General features: G+C 42.4%; 1 long non-coding RNA gene across 1 annotated transcript; it reads left to right on the top strand.

Annotated features, from left to right (window-relative positions):
- The first annotated feature begins 383 nt into the window (after nucleotides 1-383).
- LOC138283201 (uncharacterized) lies at nucleotides 384-3,108 on the top strand. The gene is made up of 2 exons (XR_011201124.1): nucleotides 384-596; nucleotides 2,435-3,108. It is a non-coding gene; the product is annotated as an uncharacterized lncRNA (long non-coding RNA).
- Nucleotides 3,109-8,373: the final 5,265 nt, after the last annotated feature.

Raw genomic sequence — 8,373 nt, 5'->3', positions numbered from 1 at the left:
TGCACTCGACGCAGGCGAGACCCTTCCCCAGTCCACTTACGCAGACCTCATACTGTATGTGTGTGTTCAGTAGTTTCATGGCCTGGACAGCAATTAACCTAACAATTGTCTCAGTAAATAAATTCTGCATCAATGGACAGGGATGATGCCTCTTGATCTGCGGTACGACTAATTGAGTTTTGTTGGTCAGTTTAAGGTTAAACCATTGTAAAATTCCGTGGAGGAAGAGGTGGTTCGCGTAGGTTCCTTGGCAGACGGAAATAAACAGGTCTGGAGGCAGCGCACTGCGTTACAAGATTCCACGCGCCGCGGTTGCTAAGCGACGCGCCGCGGTTGCTAAGCGATGGCGTGAGTGAATCTGCGGGTAAGCTAAAAGACAAGTTGCTTTAAAGGGAGCCTGGCGGAGCAGAGGCGATTGGGTATTTTACCATGGCCTCCCGTGCGCGGAGAATATTGGCTGTCACAGAACGTGTTGCACTTTATGGTGATAATGTACAGCGTATGCCAACATACCATCACCACAGAGGAACATTGCTGAACACCGCGGACCGTGCTCAGTCACTAAGTACCAAAGACCCCTGCCTGCAAACTCCAAGGTAAGGCATCTATAACCATTGATAAACAAGGCTGTATTCTCAAACGCTTCTTTTATGTCGATGTGTTCTGCCTCTCGTAGCTAGAAGCAGTAGCTCTTGATAAATGTCTTCCACACATTACTCCCCAGATTGTCTCCCTGGCTGTGTTGTTCATTAATTAAAATGAACAACTAGTGCCCATATTACACCAGCATTACACATGTTCCGCTCTGCAATCAAGCCAGCAGCTCTTCGAGCATATGTTCTTTAGGCTGAAGTAACATGTGCACCTCTGTCAACGAGCTCATTAAATGAACGCTGCAATAAATGGTCCATCTAATTGCTGTTCTCATTAGCAGCTCTTACATGTCTTCACACGAAAAGAAGTCCAAAACCCCAAACACTTAAAATGACTTAGGGGTTGTCTGAACCGTACACTAGACGTTGGGTAATCTCTTCCCTCTCACAGGAGTAATGCTGCCACGGTACTTGTGCACAGCGCATCTCACATGGCTTATGTGCTCTCCACAGAGACACCAGGGTTCTATGGACGGCTCATAGGTCCTGTAACTGCTTGAACCCACCAGTCCCCTGCCGTCTTCATCGTGGTATCCAGGAATGGCAGAAAAATAACGGGTGCATGATCCAGGCAGAGTTTTCACATTATACGTCGATACCGCTATAGACAATATAAGAGGCTGAAGCTCGTGTTCTGTAAATGTATGCTGGAAAGAGCATATTTTAATTAAAAAAAATAACACTGCTTTCCAGACACTAAAAAGTAAATAGCTCGGTATATAAACCGAGGAATTGACATATATTAACATATTAAACTAAATTACTTTGTGTTAAGCAAACATTTGCTCTGTGTCATGATCCTATCATTTTTGTTGCATGGAAAAATGAGAAATGCTGCAAAGAATGGCTCTAGTATGTTTTTTTTTTCTTTGTAAAGAAAAATACACAGATATCCATGTCCCGATTTGAAACATAAATTCACAATCAGTGAATCATGTATGTTACTCTCTGCACAGAAGGTTCCTTTAATGTTTCAGTCACTTCAGCGAAACATTTTCTGTATAATGTGAACAGTGCTGATGAACTGGTTTCCAATTAACATTGGTACTAGCAACATTGGGTCCCACTAACCACAATTTAAGTTTCACGCTATTTCACTAATTTTTCCCTAAGTAATAAAAAATGACGTTCGATTTAGACGTGTTTATGCTTAATTCATTGTGCGTTTGTAAAACATGCATTTTCATTCCATGTTGATTAAGTAAGGAACAGTATCATTGCATGCCAGAAGTCGACTAAGGATGCATGTAAACATTTGCTGATTGGTAAGACTCTATACATCTAAAACAAACATCTTGGGCTTATTACAGGACTAAGATGCACGGGGACTTTGACAGTGCAGGACAGCATGAGAGAGGGGAGTCCTCCACCAGACCAGATGTTATAGAGATTACATTAAACTGCCCTTCAAATACTCTGACATTACCCACAAAAGATTGGGGGAAGGAGGGCCATTCGTACTCCCTGCCACTATGTCACATCATAAACGCCAGCTGTCTGATCCCACAAAATTGCCCCGAGGTGCCCATGTGCTAGGTATTCGGTGTCTGGAAAAGGCTTTGAAGTGCAATCTCCAGTTGGGCACATGCCAGCTAATCCACAAACACAAACATGAAATAGGAACACGTCTCTTCACAAAAGACAGAGTAATTCTTTTATAGTTGCAGTGCAGGAAGAGTTATGGAAAACACATGCCGCCAGCAGGCACGGTGTAGGATGTGAACGCTGGGTGCCTAATGGAACGGTTTCTGTTTTTTTTTCTATTGCTTCCCTATCTCTAGGAACAGAGGCTCCTGCAGCAAAACGATAATTCCCCACTGCCAGACCGCAGACAACCAGCAGAGTTCGACAAGAAGCAGCCGCTGTTGCATCTTAATGGTGGAGTGGAAGCGCAGCCTGGCGCGCATCCTGTGCACGCAAGGATTGCTCAGATCTCTCGATCGATGTACATGGACCTTAGCGCGCCCATCCCAGATTTGGATCATGTGTCACTCGCCAATAAATATAAAAGGGAAAGTGCTCCCCCTTCGGTAATGTTAGTTTGTATGGGATTTGTAATGCTGTCTATTTAATCTCCCAAAGGCTAGCAGTGGCTTCCTCCACTTATTTAGTACATTGCACATCAGGAGTATGTACCTCATTACCTTCGACTCTGTAACCCTATCCTACATCTCGACCACCAGGATAAGACATGAACCAGCAGCTGATGTTCTCCTTGGCATCCCTGTCTGCAATTGGTTGTTCACTGAATGGCAAAGTTGTCAACTTTGATTTTTTCCCCGCACCTATCATGGAATCCTGGATCTGGAACCCACTTCCTGCAATCAGTAGCCTCACCCATTCTGTCCATTCCCTCAGAAGGTGCTGGATATCTATCTCTGCTATGGAAAGAGACTGACTCATTGGCTAACACCTCATCTGCAATATTAAATCACATTTTATTGTCTGCGTTTTATTTCTACGCTTTGATGTTCACTGTTTGTAGCACTTGACTTCTTACTGTTTACAGCAATACATTGTCGCACTGTTTAAGTTAGCACCCAACAAACACATTCATGTAAAAATACATACATATTGTAATGTATTTTGCATTTAAAGGCTGTGTGGAGTAAGGGAAGTAAATCAACAGTCTTGAAAGTGAGAGGTTCAAGATAGAACGGATCAAACAGGCTAATTTGTATTAGATCTGGCATGCTCTTGAAATGCAGACGTACTGCTATTGACTAAGTATGCAGTAATGTCGTAGGGCTTGCCATTATCTTTTGGATTTGCGTGCCTGGATGCATAGTTATGGACCTTTATAATTTTAAGATTAGCCATCTGGTATCTTTAATTATAATCTTGGTCGAAATTGTTTTTTCACATCCAATTTGAAGTTTAAACATCCCAACCCTTGAATATGTTATACATTGGTACACACTTTACCACATTTATCTTCATTTGTTTTGAGGAGCCCTGAACGTGTCTCATTACAGCTACTTCAGCGTACTATAAATTTAATGCAATTGGTTTTACGTCTACAGTTTGGAGAACACCGGCATTCTGATGTTAGGAGGCAACACTAGGTTTGACGTGTATGGTATTTGAATCATTCATGGCAAACATATATAGTTGAGACTTACTTTAAGTGAAATTAGTTCTGCCTCCTTCAGCTTCTGTTTCCCTGTAAACTTCAGCAATTGTCTTGTGACGGTGTCAATCACTTCTGAAATTAGCCAAAGGAAAATCTTGTTGTTACTTGTTAGGTTTCGCCTGCACAGCGCTTGTGCTGTGCTTGTGAAAATCTATTGCATTTAATATAGATCTTAAAAGGGGCTTCCCCTCCCTGCTTTCCTTGCTTTCATTGGTTTCTGTATTGGCTGGCACACTATTTTCTTGCATTTACCAATGATTTTTCTAAGTGTGCTTCTCTTATCAAATTCCAGGCGCTGAAGTACTGTTTTCAGCCGTTTTGTGGGACTTTTTTAGATTGAGCCTAGGAAGCACTTGTGCTGTCTCTAAGATCTGCAAGTACCACTTGTTAATTACTTCCAAACTAATGTTTTGCCTCCGCAGTGCTGACCAATTACCAAGGGGTTCAGCCGGTACTCGGACCTGGTGTGCATTGGTCAGTTTCACACTCCGATTGAGCCCTCACTCCACCCTTCCCCCAGGGCAGAAGCAAGCGTGTGCCAGCACCTCTGTTTAATTGCAGCATCAGTAACTGCTAAGCGGTTGACATTATAACTTATCTCCTTTAAGAAGTCTTGCACCAATGTGAAGGAGAAGGGGGCATTTTTACCATACATATTTTGTTTGACATTGTTTTCATCACAATAATGCTAAAAATGATCTAAACTACATAACACTACAAGAAGAGTTAATACTCTATTTTGTGTAGGGTACAAGTACAAAGAAACATATACAGCAAATTAGTTATGGTGGTGGGGTGGGAGATGGAGGGCTATAGGTTTAATCAAGTATGCTGCAAAACTGAGGTGTCCTTGCTATGTAGGTTTGAAACGAGTATTGTCAGCATTCCGCCCGCACTGTAGAGGTAGGAGGATGTGCATCTCTTCTTTTCTTATCACTTGAACAAATATTCTTTGGTGTAGAGGTATTATTACGCTTCATATGACCACAAAGTGCATCTCGCTGTTAAATACTGTGCTAATAGTGTTGGGTTCCAAGTCATTTATGATCCCATAAAGTGTGTCACGAGCATACCTCTCTTACAATCTTGGATTTTAAGATTTAGTGCATTCTTGAACCTTAAGTATTGTTTTTAGATTTCGCCTGTACAGGGCTTAAACAGTGGTTGTGAAAGGTGGGTGTATACATTAGCTTGTATATGCTATGTTGTTTTGAGTACTTGTAGACCTTATTCGTCCCACCCTTAAAAATACACCTAAGTTGAATGTGTCTTTACATAATGTTACTGGTGCTCTTGTAAAGAGCTCCAATACCTTTGTGTTAAGTTTGCGCTACCTGGAATTGCCTTCGGGGCACTTCATTTGGTCTCAGTCAGCCTAAATACATTGATATCCGCTCACTAAGCTAACGTTTTCAACAACAAAAAAATCTATTAATCACATAGGCAAAACCTAGTGCCTTTACCAATGCTTGTTTTTTAATGGCTGTTTACCTGAGCCCGCCTGCCTCCTTGGAATGCATGAGTGACTGTTTTACAGTCTGTGAGTGGCCCAGTAGCAATGGAAAGTGAGCATTGACACATTTACCGGAGGAATGAAAACATCTCTTTTTATATAGCTTTTTATTTTCATAGGAATTTGTCTGATTTCACTCCACAGTATAAAAGCAAGCATTGGCAAAGACTATAGCACGCAATATAAACATCAAACCTCGGGAATTTGCCAGTGTTTGATGGACACTGATCTTCTCCAGGATAGACACAGCAGTGTTCCACCCTGATTATTCTACCCTCCTTAATATCCAGGCTCAGATCTATAGTGATTTTAAAAGTTTTGACATTTGTGACGAGGACACAACTATTTGCATTTTAAAGTACATTTCAGTGCACTCACCCTTTTGCTGAAACATGCTGATACAATCATTGCAATATCATCAGAACCCAGATTCTCAGGATCAGAACATACTATTGTATAGCTGATGACATTATTGCTTAGGATATTTTCGTTGATACAAGAAAATAAATACTGAAGCTTTCAATATGCAAATAGGGCTTTGCTATTTGGGGTATGATCTAAGAGATGTGATTTTTTTTATGACAATCAAATTTAACAACTAAATCAATCAACCAGCTTATATAAAATGAGCAAAATGGTTCTACTTTATGCATTTTGCAAAAAAAATACTACCTGAATATCATCTACAGAATATAATGCTACACATGTACTCTGGTCTTAATATCTAGAACCAAACTATTCAAAATAATGTTATGCTAAGTATATAGGGGAAAGTATAGGATTACCATACTCTTCTCCACATATATATATATATATATATATATATATATATATATATATATATAATTTACTGAAAAAAACAAAGGTTATAGAGATTTTATAGTTAGGCTCACATTTCAAGCGTACAAAACCATAGAAAGTCAGCAATTAGAGTTACCTGAGTCTGACCACCTATAAGTACCCAAACTTGTGCCATGCACGGCCTCCACCACTTCCCCTAACCACTTAACCCCATGCTGTACACAGACCTCTGGCCGTGCATGGCAGGAGTTGGCACGGCCTCTCTGTGTGTGAGAATAGATGTGAGAGAGTGTATCGGGGGTGAGAGTGGCTGTTAGATTGTCTGGGTGTGAGAGTGAGTACATCAGTGTTTTAGTGGGTGTGTCAGTGTGTGCTCGGGTCTGTGAGTGGGTGCATGAGGGTGTGAGTTGGGTCTGTGAGTGGGTGCATGAGTGTCAGAGTGAGTGTGAGAGGATGCGTAAGTGTCTGAGTGGGAGAAATTGATTGAAGGAGAGAAAGAGTGAGAGATATTGAGGGAAAGAGATAGAGGGGGTCATTCTGATCCTGGCGGCCGGTGACCGCCAGGGTCACCGACCACGGGAGCACCGCCAACAGGCTGGCGGTGCTCCCAAGGGCATTCTGACCGCGGCGGTTCAGCCGCGGTCAGAAAGGGTAAACCGGCGGTCTCCCGCCGGTTTACCGCTGCCCCATTGAATCCTCCATGGCGGCGGAGCGCGCTCAGCCGCCATGGGGATTCAGACACCCCCTACCGCCATCCTGTTCATGGAGGGAAACCCGCCATGAACAGGATGGCGGTAGGGGGTGCCGCGGGGCCCCTGCAGTGCCCATGCCAATGGCATGGGCACTGCAGGGGCCCCCGTAAGAGGGCCCCACAAAGTATTTCAGTGTCTGCTTTGCAGACACTGAAATACGCGACGGGTGCAACTGCACCCGTCGCACCCCTGCAACTACGCCGGCTCAATTCTGATCCGGCGTCCACGTTGCAGGGGCATTTCCGCTGGGCCGGCGGGTGCTCTTTTGGAGAGCGCCCGCCGGCCCAGCGGAAATGTTTGAATGGCCGCCGCGGTCTTTTGACCGCGGTGCGGTCATTTGTCGGCGGTACCTTGGCGGACGGCCTCCGCCGTCCGCCAAGGTCTGAATGACCCCCAGAGTTATTTTAGGCTTTAATATCTCATATAGTTAGAATTAGATGTTTGTGTTCAATTTAAAATAAAAAAATATATATTATTTTAACCCCTTCGCTGCCAGGCCTTTTCCCCTCGTGTGCCGAGCCTTTTTTTTTACCATTCCGGGCAGTTCTCGCTTAGGCCCTCATAACTTTTTGTCCACATTAGCTATCCACTCCAAATTTGCATACTTATTTTCCCAACATCCTTGGGATTCTAGAGGTATCCAGAGTTTTTGGGTTCCCCTAGAGGAGAGCAAGAAATTATCCAAAAATACAGTGAAAAATTATTATTTTTTCACAAAAAGGGAAAAAAGGGCTGCAGAAGAAGGCTTGTGATTTTTTTCCCTGAAAATTGCATCAACAAAGGGTTTGCAGTGCTAAAATCACCATCTTTCCCGCTTTCAGGAACATGCAGACTTGAATAAGGAAACCATATTTTTTAACACAATTTTGGCATTTTACTGGGACATACTCAATTTTTTCTATTTTTTGTGCTTTCAGCCTTCTTCCAGTTAGTGACAAAAATGGGCGTGAAACCAATGGTGGATTCTGGAAAGCTAAACATTTCTGGAAAATAGATACAATTCTGAATTCAGCAAGGGGTAATATTTGTAGATTCTACAAGGTTTTCCTACAGAAAATAACAGCTGAAATAAAAAAATATTGAAATTGAGGTGAAAAAAAACGCAATTTTTCTCCACGTTTTACTCTGTAACTTTCTCCTGCAATGTCAGATTTTTGAATGCAATATCTCGTTATGTGTGCTGGACTCCTCTGGTTGCAGGGGATATACAGGGATTTAGGTTCATCAAGAACCCTAGGTACCCAGAGCCAATAAAGGAGCTGCACCTTGCAATGGGTTTTCATTCTATACCGGGTATGCAGCAATTCATTTGCTGAAATATAAAGAGTTAAAACTAGGTATCAAAAAAACCTTTGTGTTTCCAAAATGAGCACAAGATAAGGTGTTGAGCAGTGGTTATTTGCGCATCTCTGAATTCCGGGGTGCCCATACTAGCATGTGAATTACAGGACATTTCTCAAAAAGACTTCTTTTTTACACACTGTCTTATATTTTTAAGGAAAAAAATATAGAGAAAGATTA

Source organism: Pleurodeles waltl, chromosome 3_1 (genome assembly GCF_031143425.1).
Source record: "Pleurodeles waltl isolate 20211129_DDA chromosome 3_1, aPleWal1.hap1.20221129, whole genome shotgun sequence".
In the NCBI taxonomy this organism is placed as follows: domain Eukaryota; kingdom Metazoa; phylum Chordata; class Amphibia; order Caudata; family Salamandridae; genus Pleurodeles; species Pleurodeles waltl.
Note: the sequence above shows the minus strand (reverse complement) of the source record. Positions and strands in the feature narration are given on the sequence as shown.